At 39.1% G+C, this 17,390-nt stretch overlaps 1 protein-coding gene across 10 annotated transcripts in view; it reads left to right on the top strand.

Annotated features, from left to right (window-relative positions):
- DIAPH2 (diaphanous related formin 2) overlaps window positions 1–17,390 on the top strand; it is a 1,048,054-nt gene that overhangs the window by 723,100 nt on the left and 307,564 nt on the right. The gene's annotated exons all lie outside the window — the stretch shown is intronic.

Genomic DNA, 17,390 nt, shown 5'->3' with positions numbered 1-17,390 from the left:
CTTAATCGGGGAAGGGGAGATGGGACATAGGCCACTTAGAGGTGAGTAAAGAATTTTTTAAGGAAGATGAATGAAACATCAGGAGAATAGATAGAAGATATGATAGTATAAGACAAAGGTTGGTGGTTTCAATTAGGAAGTGTCATTCTTCTCTGATGAAGAAAACCAGATTAAATTCATACTTTTGTAATTTGGAGGAGTGGTAAGGGTACCCAGGTTCAAATCCTTAATCTGCCACTTACTGTGAAGTTGGCACTGAGAAAGTCAATAGACCTCTCTGGGGTGAATTTCATCATGTGTAAAAAGGAGTTACTGATAGCATATATGCATCATAGGGCTATTGGGAGGAGTAAGTAAGACAATGCTTGTAAAACATTTAGCTCAATGCCTGGTTCATTGTAAGAGTTCACTAAACATTAGTTCTTGCTACTATTGCTCTGCTATTTAATCTGTCTCCCAACACTAGTTTATAAATTCAGTGAGGGTTAGGAACCATATCTTATCACTTTATTTACTTTCTTTTTCTCTACTTAATCTCCCAGTTTCTTAGACATTGTTTCTGCATGATAAATGATTCTGAGAGCTGAATATGAGGTAGGGCTGGAACTGGTACTTGATCTAATTAACATCTGTGTGTGCAGACTACGAATATTCAGTAATAATACTGACATTCCAAAATATACACATCAATCTCCACATTTTCCAGTCATAACTCTTATGTTACTTTAAACACAACTATTTATATGTCAGTCTCAATAGTTATACATTGGCCAACACCTGCTATTTTTTAACTCTTTGATACTATGCAATTTCTTAATAATTTATCAGATAAACTTTAATTGGATATTTACATAATATATACTCTTCTTATCAGTAGTTAGGAACTAATAAATAGACTTACTGTCATTTGCATAGTATGCTATGTTGCATTTGTCCTAGGGGTTTTCCTTATTGTTGTTAGTGTATGTGTGTGTACTTATATATGTGTATGTATGTGTTAATTTAGCTAGCATTTTTTATGCCTTTGAGCAGCAAAAAAAAGTTGGATGATGTCAGTTCCCTGTTTAAAACTTCAATGACTTACATCTTTCTCAAGAAAAATTTCAAAATGCTTGAGAGACCTGTGAGGCTTCCCAGGTCACACTAGTGGTAAAGAACCTGCCTGCCAATGCAGGAGACACAAGAGATGGGGTTCAATCTCTGGGTTGGGAAGATCCCCTGGAATAGGAAATGGCAACCCGCTCTAGTATTCTTGCCTGGAAAATTCCATGGACATCGGAGCCTGGTAGGCTACTCTCCATGGGGACGCAAAGGGTCAGACGTGACTGAGCGACTGAACACAGCAAGAGGTCTATAGAATCTGGCCTCTACAGAGGTCAGGGACCGTCTGCCTCCTATTTCCCACTTACTCCTTTGGCTCTAGAGGTCCAGGCTTTTTTTCTCTCCTTTATGTGGCCACAGTACTTCATCTCCCTCAGAGCCTTCACTCACCCTACACCAGTGCTCCTCTGGCTCTGCCCCTTCAAGGCTGAGTCCTAATATTTCATCTATCAAGTGGCATTGCCAAACACCTGGCCCACCCATACACGCACAGTCTAAGTTAGGTCTCCCAAATACATACTTGAAAACCTGTGTTTTGCATTTCATGCTTTTCAATTGGTGTTTAAAAAAAAAGATGAAAGGAAAAAAATTGTATTTCTTTAATGGATGCTTTCCCACCAAACTGTAAGCTCCATGGAAGCCATGACCCAGTGACTTTGTGTCCATAGTAAGTACTGTATCCTCAGAACCTAGAAGATACCTGACACAGAGTAGGCAGTTAATGGATATGTTTGGATAAATGATAAAATCACTCTCTTAGGTATCTCTGAATGCAAAGATAGAGTCTGTCTTCAAAGGAAGAGTAAAAAGAAATATCCACAAAGGACACAGTGAGTGAATACTGAAAGGGGGTAGAGAAAAGTAGGAGGGCTGAGTGTACCTCTTACCTCTGTAATGTTCATCAGATCCGTGGCTTTAACTGGAAGCTTATTTAAAAGCATTTTCTTTACACCCAGCCAACTCAGGCCACCTGTGGAAAAGTGGGCTCATTACAAAATTGGTTCATCACTCCAGTAACATAATTGCCTACTATATGTTAAAAACTGGGGACTTTGGTTCAGAAAACCTATCACTGACTATGCTGTCTTTGTTATACTATTTAAAGGTCCAATGCCTAAGTTTTGTAATCTGATTTTTTTAAAAAATTTTATAGTCTACATACTGACATTTTAAACTGTTACGTTGAACCCAATTGCAATGTATATATACTACATTGATCTTATTAATATTTCACATTTTAAATATTCATTAGTGCATATTTATCATATAATGTGTGATCTCTAAGTAAATTTCAACTAATATGCCATAATATTAGTTTTTACATAAATTTATTAAAAATAGTAATCATTTTTGTCTAAAACTGATGTATTCAAATTAAATGAAAGAATTCACATTTGGTTTTTAGCATTTAGAGACATCTTTTCTGATATATTATGGAAAGATGAAATGCTGTCTATATTTTTAATAGATTTTATATTTGTGACTTCCTTTCATTTAAACAGATAATTATGCTATGTTGCTAACTAAAGCTTTTTGAAGGTTAAGTGGATCTCAAATTGATTTTTCCATGTTCTCAACAATCCAGACGTAATGATATTTCAGATTTTCAAGTTTTTTTATTAAAATCATAAGTAATGTACTGCCTATGAAGATGGAAATTGTAAGAACTGATTTGACTCAGTTCACAACGAGGTACATAAACTCCTTCGTCCCCAGTGTTCTACTAATGCTTATTCCAGTTCTAATGGAACAAGTCTTATGTATTACCAATTACTCTCCACATCAAAATTAAGTAAAATGACAGTTCTCTCCGCCTAGTATTTGATGCAGCAATGCTATTTTAGAGCAGGTAACAGTTTACCCTGACCCTCAAAATATCCCTAGCTGAGTCTGAAAATTAAGACTGACACCTCTAATTAAAATAAATAAGTTTAAATTAAAAAAAAAGATTGACAAAGATAGATTAACAGGAAAAAAGCATATAAATTATTGAATGTAAATTTTACATGGCATGCATGGAAACTTTCATTAGTAAAAGATGACCCAAAGAAGTGGTTAAACCTGAGAGGTTTTATGCTGGCTTTGATAAAGAGTGGAAAGTCATGGAAAGATATGATAGGGCAAAGACAATGAATCATAGGAAACTGAGGGGACTAGGGTCTATTCATTCAGATCCTTCTTGGTGTCGTTCCTCCATCTTGGAGATAAAATCATTCTTTTCTTTAGGATATAGGCAAGATACCTCTCATGTGGGGATTTTATGACCTTTATCACGGGAGAAGAGCAAGAGGAAACTCACTGACCTTTCTACTTCTATTTTCTCAAATTCCTTCAGCTTAAAGTATTCAATATGCCACAGTGCCATATTGTGGGGTAGTGTCCTGAACCCCATCAGCTATTGTGGCATTTAGAAGGTAAGGGTTACAGCTCCTGCCTTCAATCAGTACTTATAGCTACTGAAAATAGTTAAAAACTATATATAATATTCCTTGGAGAAGGAAATGGCAACTCACTCCAGTATTCTTGCCTGGAGAATTTACAGTCCATGGGGGCACAAAGAGTCGGACATGACCGAGTGACTATCGCTCGTATATAATGTATATAAATGTATAAACAATAATTCGCTTCCTATTTGAATACATGCCTGTGGGTGAATTATAGTTATTTTAAGTTGAATTTTAGGTCCATACTAATACTATGTTAGTGAGGAATATAATATATAAATCTGTATATGTAGTCACACAAAAGCATAGATTATAAAAGCTTTAGACAATTCTATATAGTGTGTAATACCCAAGTAACTGTGTGAAGACTGCTTCCTTATGTAGAATTTTAAAATAAGTCAATATAAAAATACTTTACTTTTCCAGATTCATGATTGAGATCAAATGGTTTAAAATTAATATTACATTTAAAAAGTTAACATTTTATCTCCTAGCTTTTTAAAATGCTGACCACATTTTAGTTTGTAACCCTGCAAAAACACTTCTCTTAGAAAATGATGTAATTTTAGTTCACAGTTGTCTTGAATAACTTCTAACCTGGAAAAATCAGAAATGCTTTTCTTTGTAGAACAAGGAATTTAAAAGTCAGCTAGTAAAAGGAAAACTTCTCTAAATTGCTTTTCCCCCTTACATGTGAGAAGTTTGTATGCATTTGATATGCTGCTTTACCACTTTAAGATTATGTTTCTTTTAGTATATAAATTACTGTGAAGTGAAGTGAAGTGAAAGTCGCTCAGTTGTGTCCAACTCTTTGCAACCCCATGGACTATAAAGTCCACAGAATTCTCCAGGCAAGAATACTGGAGTGGGTAGCCTTTCCCTTCTCCAGGGGATCTTCCCAATCCAGGGATCGAACCTAGGTCTCCTATGTTGCAGGCAGATTCTTTACCATCTGAGCCACCAGGGAGTTATGAATTATCTCTATCTTTGAAATATTAAAGTACCGTGAATTATCTCTATCTTTGAAGTTTATCTTGGAAAGTCCCTTGTTTTCGCAGGGTTCTTCTCTCTCAATATTTTAAGGACTCCCAAATTTGCTTAAGCAAATGGGAAGAGGTCACCTACATGTTGATCCCAGAATAGTCTAATCATCTTCTGCAAAGTGCCTTTTTCTTTGATACTGATACAGCTACCATCACCATCTCCTATGGTACGAAAGGCCCAGAAATCTGGGCTTTCAGGAGCAAATGGTCTTTTCCTCCTGCTCTCACCATTCTTTTCAATAGTTTCTCAAGAAAAGGCATCAGAAGAGCTTCTAGTGTTACTTACACAGTGTGCCCCAAACTGGCCTTTCTGTTTCACCCTAAATATGGCTTTTCATCCCATGCTGTCACAACCCAGCTAAGGGTAGGCTGCCTGGCCCAGAGATGTCCATTGCAAGCATCTACAACATATTTTCTGAAGTCTCTCTTGTAGTCAAGCTTGCTGCTACTGCTGCTGCTAAGTCGCTTCAGTAGTGTCTGACTCTGTATGACCCCAGGGACCAGACTCTGCCGTCCCTGGGATTCTCCAGGCAAGAACACTGGAGTGGGTCGCCATTTCCTTCTCCAATGCATGAAAGTGAAAAGGGAAAGTGAAGTTGCTCAGTCGTGTCCGACTCTTCGCAGCCCCATGCACTGCAGCCTACCAGGCTCCTCAGTCCATGGGATTTTCCAGGCAAGAGTACTGGAGTGGGGTGCCATTGCCTTCTCCTGTAGTCAAGTTTAAATATTCCCAAATGGGGAACAGCAGCTCAGTTCAAATCTCTACTCTATCCCCCTTGTCCTTAGGTACAATCCCATTATACCCACTTTATATTATAAATAGAACAGAAATCTATAGGTAGCTATAAGGATGCCTTGTATATCTATGATAAGAAGGTGGCTTTCACTTTCTAGGATGAAAACCCATGAGCCACCAAATACCCTTTCATAAAATGCATCTTCTAATAAATTATTTCTCTACCAGGCATCCCATAAGATATCTTTTAAGGCTTATTTTCCTTAAAACGTATTCTCAATTTCTGTTCTCTAATATAGAAGATAAATAAAATGCCCAAGTTAAAATTTTGTCTATTTATGTATCTACCAGGGCCACATCTAGGTCTAAATATACAAAGAGCTTAAGCAGGCCATCATTCTACTGATAAATAACATATTCCCTATTATATATAGCTTTAAAATAAAATCAAAATGATTGAAGCCTACCTTTTTAAAATAATAATCAATTCTAAAATTTTTAATTGAAGGGAAATTTTTTTTACAATGTTGTATTAGTTTCTGCTAATACATATATATTATGTAACATATATATATACATATATATATATCTCCCCTCCCTCTTGAGCCTCCCTCCCTTCCCCTCATCCCACCCCTCTAGGTCATCACAGAGCACCAGGCTGGGCTCCCTGTGTTTCACAGCATCTTCTTGCCAGCTGTCTATATTTTACACATTATAATGTATATATGTCAATGCTACTTTCTCCACTTCTACCTCCCTCTCCTTCTCCCACTGTGTCCACAAATCTATTCTCTACATCTGTGTCCCTATTCCTTCACCACAAATAGGTTCATCAATACCAGTTTTCTAGATTTCATATATATGCATTAATATACGATATTGGTTTTTCTCTTTCTCTCACTTATTTCACTCAGTATAATAGTCTCTAGGTTCATTCACCTCACTAGGACTGCCTCAAATTCCTTCTGTTTTATGGCTGAGTAATGTTCCATTGTATATGTGTACCACATCTTCTTTATCCATTTATCTGTAGATGGACATCTAGGTTGAAGCCTACCTTAAAAAATGAATTTAAATGTCAAGATTGATGAAAATAGATGAGATTAAATTTTTTTATCAAGTCTTTAAAAATATTACTATTAAAGTATTCTCTATAAATAAGGTTTGTTGTTGTTTTATCTTAAGTTTTATAAGAAGGGTTTTAGTTTCCTAAGTACCCAAATCAACTCCATGGCTCTTCTTCCAATTTGGTATTATAATGAGACTTTACTCCTTCATCAAATATTTCTTGAGAAACTGTATGGCATAGCAGCTAAGAGTATGAGTTATGGATCCATTCTCAGTTTGTTCTCATTACTGTGACTTACCAGCTGTATTACCTGGAGTAAATTCTTAACTCAGAAAGCAGTTAATGAGGATTAATTGTGTGAATCCATGAAAGTTTGAATGGAGAAGGCAATGGCACCCCACTCCAGTACTCTCGCCTGGAAAATCCCATGGATGGAGGAGCCTGGTGGGCTACAGTCCATGCGGTCGCTAAGAGTCAGACACGACTGATCGACTTCACTTTCACTTTTCACTTTCATGCATTGGAGAAGGAAATGGCAACGCACTCCAGTATTCTTGCCTGGAGAATCCCAGGGACGGGGGAGCCTGGTGGGCTGCCATCTATGGGGTCGCACAGAGTCGGACACGACTGAAGCGACTTAGCAGCAGCAGCAGCAGAATGAAAGTTTGAAAGTTGCTCAGTTTTGTCCGACTCTTTGCAACCCCATACTATACAGTCCATGTAATTCTCCAGGCCAGAATACTAGAGTTGGGTAGCCTTTCCTTTCTCCAAGGGATCTTCTCAACCCAGAGGTTGAACCATGGTCTCCAGCATTGCAGGCAGATTCTTTATCAGCTGAGCCACATGGAAGCCCAAGAACACTGGAGTGGGTAGACTATCCCTTCTCCAGCAGATCTTCCCGACCCAGGAATTGAATTGGGGTTTCCTGCACTGCAGGCAGATTTCTTAACCAACTGAGCTCTCAGGGAAGAAATCAGATTGATTATATTTTTTGCAGCCAAAGATGGATAAGTTCTATACAGTCAGGAAAAACAAGACTGGGAGCTGACTGTGGCTCAGATTATGAACTCCTTATTGCCAAATTCAGACTTAAATTGAAGAAGTAGGGAAAACCACTAGACCATTCGGGTATGACCTAAATCAAATCCATTATAATTATACAGTAGAAGTGACAAATAGATTCAAGGGATTAGATCTGATGGCGTGCCTGAAGAACTATGGATGGAGGTTCATGATATTGTAGAGGAGCAGTGATCAAGACCATCCCAAAGAAAAAGAAATGCAAAAAGACAAAATGATTGTCTCAGGAGGCCTTGCAAATAGCTGTGAAAAGAAGAGAAGCAAAAGGCAAAGGAGAAAAGGAAAGATATACCCATTTGAATGCAGAGTTCCAAAGAATAGCAAGGAGAAATAAGAAAGCCTTGCTCGGCAATCATTGAAAAGAAACTGAAGAGAACAATAGATTGGGAAAGACTAAAAATCTCTTCAAGAAAATTAGAGATACCAAGGGAACATTTCATGCAAAGATGGGCTCAGTAAAGAACAGAAATGGTATGGTCCTAACAGAAGCATAAGATATTAAGAGGTGGCAAAAATACACAGAAGAACTGTATAAAAAAGATCTTCATGACCCAGATAACGACGATGGTGTGAACACTCACCTAGAGCCAGACATCCTGGAATGTGAAGTCAAGACGGCCTTAGAAAGCATCACTACAAAAAAAGCTAGTGGAGGTGATGGAATTGCAGTTGAGCTATTTCAAATCCTAAAAGATGACGCTGTGAAAGTGTTGCACTCAATATGGCAGCAAATTTGGAAAACTCAGCCATGGCCACAGGACTGGAAAAGGTCAGTTTTCATTCCAATCCTAAAGAAAGGCAATGCCAAAGAATGTTCAAACTACCACAGAATTGCACCCATCTCACATGCTAGCAAAGTAATGCTCAAAATTCTCCAAGACAGGCTTCAACAGTATGTGAACTGTGAAATTCCAGATGCTCAAGATGGATTTAGAAAAGGCAGAGGAACCAGAGATCAAATTGCCAACATCCATTGGAACATCAAAAAAGCAAGAGAGTTCCAGAAAAACATCTGCTTTATTGACTATGCCAAACCTTTGACTGTGTAGATCACAACAAACTGTGGAAAATTCTGAAAGAGATGGGAATACCAGACCACCTGACCTGCCTCCTGAGAAATCTGTATGCAGGTCAAGAAGCAACAGTTACAACTGGACATGGAACAACAGCCTGGTTCCAAATTGGGAAAGAAGTGCATCAAGGCTGCATATTGTCACCCTGCTCATTTAACTTAAATGCAGAGTACTTCATGAGAAATGCCAGACTGGATGAAGCACAAGCTAGAATCAAGATTGCCAGGAGAAATATCAATAACCTCAGATATGCAGATGACACCAGCCTTATGGCAGAAAGCAAAGAACTAAAGACTCTTGATGAAAGTGAAAGAAGAGAGTGAAAAAGTTGACTTAAAATTCAGCATTCAGAAAATTAAGATCATGGCATCTGGTCCCATCACTTCATGGCAAGTAAATGGGGAAACAATGGAAACAGTGGCTGACTTTATTTTGGGGGGCTCCAAAATCACTGCAGATGGTGACTGCAGCCGTGAAATTAAAAGACCCTTGCTCCTTGGAAGAAAAGTTATGACCAACCTAGATAGCATATTAAAAAGCAGAGACATTACTCTGCCAACAAAAGTCTGTCCAAATTTGTGGTTTTTCCAGTAGTCATGTATGGATGTGAGAGTTGGACTATAAAGAAAGCTGAGCACCGAAGAATTGATGCTTTTGAACTTTGGTGTTGGAGAAGACTCTTAAGAGTCCCTTGGACTGCAAGGAGATCCAACCAGTCCATCCTAAAGGAAATAAGTCCTGAATATTCATTGGATGGACTGACACTGAAGCTGAAACTCCAATACTTTATCCACTTGATGCAAAGAAGTGACTCATTTGAAAAGACCCTGATGCTGGGAAAGATTAAAGGCAGGAGAAGGGGACAACAGAGGATGAGGTGGTTGGATGGCATCACTGACTCGATGGACATGAGTTTGAGCAAGCTCTGGAAGTTGGTGATGGACAGGGAGGCCTGGTGTGCTGCAGTCCATTGGGTTGCAAAGAGTCGGACATGACTGAGCCACTGAACTGAACTGAGCTGATGGGAAGTATTCACAATGATACCCACAGAGTATATTTTTTAAGAAAAGATTAGGTATAATGATCTTTTTTATTATTGTTATTGATTTTAGTTATTCTGTCACTGCTACTATTTCTGCTATGTGTCAAACACCATTGTTACCAAACTTAAGGTTTGGCTGTTTGCCACTCAAAACTCAATAATCACGAGGCAAATGTCAATAGAAAGGAGAGGTGCTTTAATCAGAAAAGCTGGCAATCTGGGAAGAAGGTGGACTCATGTCCCAAGACCATCTCCCAAGATTCAGCTTAGCAATGACAGTTTTTGTTTTTTCTTTTTTAATTGGAAGATAATCGCTTTACATTGTTGTGTTGGTTTCTGCTGTACAATTACCTGAATTAGCCATGCTGTACTGTGTGCTCAATCACATCTGAGTCTTTTTGACATGGACATGAGCCTGCCAGGCTCCTCTGTCCATAGGGTTTTCCAGGCAAGAATATGGTAGTGGGTTGCCATTTCCTACTCCAGGGGATCTTCCTGACCCAAGTAACAAACTTTCTTCTCTTGCATCTCCTACATTGTCAGGCAGATTCTTTACTACTGCACCACCTAGGAAGCCTGAATCAGTCATTGTTTTTCAGTTGATAAGTTGTGCCTGACTCTTTGTGACCCCATAAACTACAGCACACCAGACTTACCTGCCCTTCACTATCTCCCTGAATTTGCTCAAAATCATGTCTATTAATTGAGTCAGTGATGCCATCCAACCATCTCATCCTCTGTCTCCCCCTTCTCCTCTTGCCCTCAATCTTTCCCAGCATCAGGGTCTTTTCCAGTGATTTGGCTGTTGACATCTGAGTTCAGCAGCATTGGCCAAAAACATTGAAGCTTCATCTTCAGCACCAGTCCTTCCAATGAATATTCAGGGTTTTTTCCTTTAGGATTAACTGCTTTGATTCTCTGGCAGTCCAAGGAATTATCTGTATGCTCTTGGGTTAAATGAGAAGGTAAGGAGGAGAGAGGTAAGAAGAAAAGTGGCTGCGACTTCCCTGGTCCAAAGGCTGTCCAAGGGACTCTCAAGAATCTTCTCTAGCACCACAGTTCCAAATCACCAATTCCTCGGCACTCAGCCATATGTATGTATGTGTGTGTGTGTGTGTGTGTGTGTGTATATATATATATATATATATATTGCCTCCCTGTTGAACCTCTTTCCCCTCCCCTCTAGGACATCAAAGAGCACCAGGCTGAGCTCTTTGTGTTATATAGCAAGTTCCCACTAGCTATCTGTTTTATACATGGTAGTGTATATATGCCCATTACAGTTTTAAAAGGTAAAAGGAGGAAGAATCTCAGTAAATAATCAAGGCAGGAAGTTGGATTCTGCATCATTCTTTATTGTGTGCAGACTGGTTGAGTCTGTCTTCAGATGGTGTCCTGCCTGCATGATCTGCCAGCAGGATAACTAATGGAACAGTTGAGGGTAGAGAGCTAGTCCTTCTATAACTACTTAATTCTTTGTTCTCACTTATTTTTATCTAGGAAAAGAACCAACACATTAGGCAAGATGTGGTGTGCATTCAGGAGAGCATGAATTAGGAGTTAGGTTATATTACATAGTGATCTCATTCCTGTAGTTAGGTTCTTTTAGAGGGGAACAGAAATGGGCAAACAGAAAAGAGCTGTTTTCAGAGAGGCAGTGGTCAACAAGACAGGCGTGGTCTACTCTGTTCAGCTATATTTTTAAATGAGGGAAATTGTCAATGAACAGGTAAATAAATAAAAATGATAATGTTACATAGTAATAAGTTCTGACTCAGAATGAAATAAAATAGGCCAAAGTAATAGTGATGAGAGTGGACATTTCATATTGGAAGGTTGGGAAAAGCATCTCTGAGGAGGTGATGATTGAGCTGAAGTTGAATGACCTGGTGAAAAAGAAACATTCTGGGCAGAAAGAGGAGCAAGTGAAAGGGCCCTGGGTTGGGTATGAGAACTTGCTAAGCACAAGGAAGAGAAAGAAGGTTGATGAGTCTGGGCATATTGCTGAAGAGGGAGAATGAGATGAGATTAGGTTGCAGAGGTGGGTAAAAACCAGATCATGTAGAACCTCATAAAGCTTGAGAATGAAATTGGATTTTGTTACAAGTATCATGGGAAAGAACAGAGGCTTTTGAGGAGAGGATTTACATTTGAGACACCAATAGAGGCCTTGAAAAATAAAAGGTAGAGATGAAAAGCAGGCTGTTGATTATAGAAGCATCTCAGAGGAGAGACAGGGGCTACAAGTATAATTTGGGAGTCATCAATGTAGATGGTATTTCAAGTCATGTGAATTGCTGAGGTCAGTTAGGAAGACTATAGACAGAGGACTCAGGACCAAGCGCTCAGGGTCCTCTAACATTTTATGGAAGTTCTCAGAGAAGGAGAGGAGATAAGAGAAAAATATTTTAAGCATGAGGGTGTGTGTCATAGAAACGAAGAAAACAGGCTAAATGTTTCATGTGGGTGAGACATCAAAAGGAGGACAGAGGGGTGAATGTTAAATTTGGCAACATGGTCATTGTCATTATAAATAATACATTCCTACCATATGAAAAGAATATTAAACTAGTATCATGCAAGGGATTATGATGTGTACTCTAGAGGAGGAAAAATAATTTTTTCTCTACCCTTCTGAGGAATTGACAGGACCCACCCCCTGGTCGCTCTATAATAAAGACAGAATAACAAGAGAAAACTAGATATAAGTTAATAAACATGTATACCTCATGTGTATGTAGCAGATATGCAAAAAAAAAATGAGAAACTCCCCAAAGTAGCCTAAGTCACCAGCTTAAATAACTACCTTCAGCTAAAGGCAACTTCACCAGTGATACTCTTGATATCCTTGATTCTCTGGTGATTTAGAGTCATCCTTCTCTTCCTGGTAACTCAGCTGGTAAAGAATCTGCCTGCAATGTGGGAGACCTGGGTTCAATCCCTGGGTTGGGAAGATCCCCTGGAGAAGGGAATGACTACCCACTCCAGTATTCTAGCCTGGATAATTCCAGTCCATGGGGTCACAAAGGATTGGACATGCTGAGTGACTTTCACTTTCACTTTCTCTTTCTGGTCCACAGAGGAACACATCCTTAACCAGTGGAGATTTCCTTTATAAGTGGAAATTTCCCTTTCAAAAGGGTAACTTTTACCCTTTTCAGAGCTTTTCCTCTGTCTGCTCTTTCTCAATCAGCTCAAAATAATCTGTGCCAAGGAGACATGTTTTGAGATGGTATATTCACTTAGATGGATGAGTGCCTTTTTTGGGGGGGGGGCAGGGAATGTAATTTATTATGTTTACAGTTTCATTGATAAAATGAGTGCCTTTTATCTACTTTTCACAACTCTAAAAATTGAAATAGTGGTATTTCTCTGCCTTTTTGATAAGGTGGTTTGAAGGATATGGAACATAGTGTATTGTAAATAGCAACAAATGCAAATTAATAAGTAGAATTGCTTGTAATGTTAGATTATAAACTGCTTCGGGGTCTGGATTAGGTTTTAATGATCATTGTATAGAGCACAGTGCTTAGCAGAATACTAACCAGTATCTTGTATCTAGTAGCTGCTCAAAAATAGAAAATTTTAAAAATGACTGAAAATAAAGAAGTGGAAAGAAATGATGGTGTCTAGTTCTTTTTTATCTGCAGAATCCCAAGTAGGATTTGGTGACAGGGTTGTGATTGTGAAAGATTTCAGTACTGACTCATGCCCTCCATCCCTTTTACAAAGTAATCACTGTGAAGAGAAGTGAAGGACTTGGAGATTGGGCTGCTCCCCAGTTATTAATTCTAAGCTGCAGCTTTCCCAGAATTTTTCAGATTTTCTCACTTTGGTATACAGACAGAATTTCTGAAATCAGTTTTTCTTCTAGGAGAACAAATTTGTGAAATTGTGTATCACCACATGGGCATATTTTAGCTGGCGGAAAATTGTGTTATGATAAATGGGAAATGTACAGTTTTTTGCCTTTTTTTAATCTTTAGCTTTTTCTCCATGTTGTACAGATGTTGAGCCTTCTGAAGTACACATGGTTTAGTATCTTGCTGCAAATAGGATGTAAGTAAGTGACCTTTGCAAAGTGCGTGTTCTTACCAAGTCTGGCATGAATCTGTTTTATTTAGGCAAGAGAAACTAGAGAACAAAAATTTCACTTTCATTCTGTGGCAAGGAATAAAGAGAACTGTCTTATTTCTGCAGGTCTCAAATAGGATGTTCAACAATCTCCTAAAAATCAAACAAATATGGTATTCTCAGAGGGAAAATCAGGTAGCATTACATGTAACCCTTTTGTTGGTAAAAAGAAAGGAGAGTAAGTCAGAAATGCATTAATTCTTCCAGGTCTACTGACAGCAAAATGGACTTGAGGATTGAAAGATTTAATATGACTCCTTAGCAAGGAAGAGGTTTAAGTAGCATAAGAAGGAACCTAGGAAGGGGGGCATCTCACTTTTAAAATCCTGCTACATCGCATAAATGTCAGCTGCAAAGTAATTTTCCAGAAATAGTCTGATTTCCCTACTGACTTCCATTGTGAAAATAGAGCTGTGTTCCCATGGAAAATATATTTGGCCCCAGGTTGTAATAAAACACACTGAAGAATTCAGAAAATTTTATAAAATCTAGCATTTCAAGAAGACATAGTTATCAGTACCTGATAAAATAATACTATCACAAAATGTGAATACATCATGCACGCGTGCATGAGTGGATGCATATACTAGGTCACTTCAGTCATGTTGGACTCTTGCGTCACCATGACTATAGCCCACCAGGCTTCTCTGTCCATGGGATTCCTTAAGCAAAAATACTGGAGTGGGTTGCCATGTTCTCCTGCAGGGGATCTTCCCGACCCTGTTGTTGTCGTTGTTCAGTTGCTCAGTTGTGTCCAACTCTTTGCAACCCCATGGACTGTAGCACACCAAGCTTCCCTATCCTTCACCGTCTCTCAGAGCTTGCTCAAACTCACGTCCATTGAGTTGGTGATGCCATCCAACCATCTCATCCTCTGTGATCTCCTTTTCCTCTTGCCTTCTGTCTTTGCCAGCATCAGGGTCTTTTCCAGACCCTGTAGTGGATCTTAAAATAGCACACCCACAACTGTACTGTTACTCTTTTTTAACAAGTCATAGTAATGGTCTTCCCAGGTGGCACTAGTGGTAAAGAGCCTGCATGCCAACACAGGATGTAAGAGATGTGGGTTTGATTCCTGGATCAGGAACATCCCATGCAGGAGGGCATGGCAACCCACTCCAGTATTCTTCCCTGGAGAATCCCATGGACAGAGGAGCCTGATGGGCTACAGTCATGGGGATGCAAAGAGTTGGACATAACTGAAGCGACTTAGCACACATATCACACAGTCGAATACCTTTGTGTTTTAAAACATTTTGCTTCTGTGATGATTATTGATTTTTAATAGACTTAACTTTAATTGTGAAAGGTATATTTGGTTTCCTTTGTATTCTTCGTGGTTAGTCTACTTACCTTTCTCTGAAGCATTCTTATCAATTAACATTCAAAAGTTTTCAGCCATAGAAGAAAGAAAAGAAGGAAATGCTCTAAAATGTTCACAACACTGATTTGTTAGAAATTTTAGTTTACTTTTGTTTTTATATTTCTGAGTCACCTAAAGAAGTGATTTTCTATATATCTTCTATAATCAGGAATAAAGTTGATAATTGCTTTCTATAAATATGTACATAATGAGATACATTTCAGTTCAGTTCAGTCACTCAGTCATGTCCGACTCATTGGGACGCCATGATCCGTAGCACGCCAGGCCTCCCTGTCCATCATCAACTCCCGATGTTTACCCAAACTCATGGCCATTGAGTCGCTAATACCATCTAACCATCTCATCTTCTGTCGTCCCCTTCTTCTCCTGCCTTCAATCTTCCCCAACTTCAGGATCTATTCAAATGAGTCAGCTCTTCGCATCAGGTGGCCAAAATATTGGAGTTTCAGCTTCAACATCAGTCCTTCCAATGAACACCCAGGACTGATCTCCCTTAGGATGGACTGGTTGGATCTCCTGCAGTCCAAGGGACTCTAAAGTCTTCTCCAACACCACAGTTCAAAAGCATCAATCCTTCAGCACTCAGCTTTCTTTACAGTCCAACTCTCACATTTATACATGACCACTGGAAAAACCGTAGCCTTGACTAGACGGACCTTTGTTGGGAAAGTAATGTCTCTGCTTTTTAATATGCTGTCTAGGTTGATCATAACTTTCCTTCCAAGGATTAAGTGTCTTTTAATTTCATGGCTGCAGTCACCATCTGCAGTGATTTTGGAGCCCAGAAAAACAAAGTCAGCCACTGTTTCCCCATCTATTTCCCATGAAGTGATGGGATCGGATGCCATGATCTTAGTTTTCTAAATGTTGAGCTTGAAGCCAACTTTTTCACTCTCCTCTTTCACTTTCATCAAGAGGCTCTTTAGTTCTTCCTCACTTTCTGCCATAAGGGTGGTGTCATCTGCATATCTGAGGTTATTGATAGTTCTCCCGGCAATCTTGATTCCAGCTTGTGCTTCCTCCAGCCCCGCGTTTCTCATGATGTACTCTGCATATAAGTTAAATAAGCAGGGTGACAATATACAGCCTTGATGTACTCCTTTTCCTATTTGGAACCAGTCTGTTGTTCCATGTCCAGTTCTAACTGTTCTTTCCTGACCTGCATACAAATTTCTCAAGAGGCAGGTCAGGTGGTCTGGTATTCCCATCTCTTGAAGAATTTTCCACAGTTTGTTGTGATCCACACAGTCAAAGGCTTTGGCATAGATGTTTTTCTGGAACTCTCTTGCTTTTTCAATGATGGACCCATTTACATATCTGGTTCCTTTTTTGCTTTGGTAGTAGTGGTTGTTGTTATGACTTTTACGATAAAAAGTTTTAAAGCAGTGATGTAATTAATTTTAAAACAAATACTCTTTTGAAATATATTACTGTTTTAAGTGTAGTCCTGCTATTACTGAACCAAATTTGGGTCCACTTGCCTGCACGCAGTAAAGCCAATCTACTGACACCAGGTTATGGTGAAGGACACTGTAGCATTTATTAATATTATAGGCGTCAGACAAGGATAAAGTGTCTGGGTGGCTTGTGCTTAACACCCCCAAATTCCCTGAAGGGTTTTTTAGCAAAGCATTTTTAAAGACTGATTTTGGTGGGGAGGTGTCTTAGGGTATGTGATCAGCACATGTACTATTCTCTTGGTTGGTTGGTTGATGGTGAAGTAACAGGGTGATATCACAAGGGTTAATGTCACCAATCCTTAGGCGCCCGTAGACCTGGGGGCTAAGTGCACAAGTTCATCAAGTAGTTAAATATCTTGCATTTGGTGGGGGTTTTTAGCATTTGTAAAACAGCTTAGGAAATGGGCAACAGATACTATTATCTAGGTGCTTCAGAGAGGAGCTAAAGCAGAGAATATGGGGAAGGGGTCTGTCTTGGGAAGGCGTCATATGGTCCTATTGGGTTATACACACTGGCAGTTGCAGCAACATCTGGGAATATTAGAATTACAATCCTCAGGGCCCAGGGCTCAGGCTCAACAAACAGCATTTTGGGTTATAAAAAGCCATTTGGGTGATTAAGTTTCTAGACATACAGTAGAATGTCTCTCTCCCCCTCTCTCCCCTCCCTTCTTCTCCCTTTCTCTCCATAGTTCTTCCTCTCCTCCCATCTTTCTCTCTCTTTCCTTCCCCCTCCTTATATGGGATATATGTATATGTATATACACACACATACAGATACAAAACCTATATACAAAATTCACTGTAACCTCTTTACCTATATA

Source organism: Bubalus bubalis, chromosome X (genome assembly GCF_019923935.1).
Source record: "Bubalus bubalis isolate 160015118507 breed Murrah chromosome X, NDDB_SH_1, whole genome shotgun sequence".
Taxonomy (NCBI): Eukaryota; Metazoa; Chordata; class Mammalia; order Artiodactyla; family Bovidae; genus Bubalus; species Bubalus bubalis.
The sequence above is the reverse complement of the archived record's forward strand: the minus strand, read 5'-3'. Positions and strand labels throughout refer to the sequence as shown.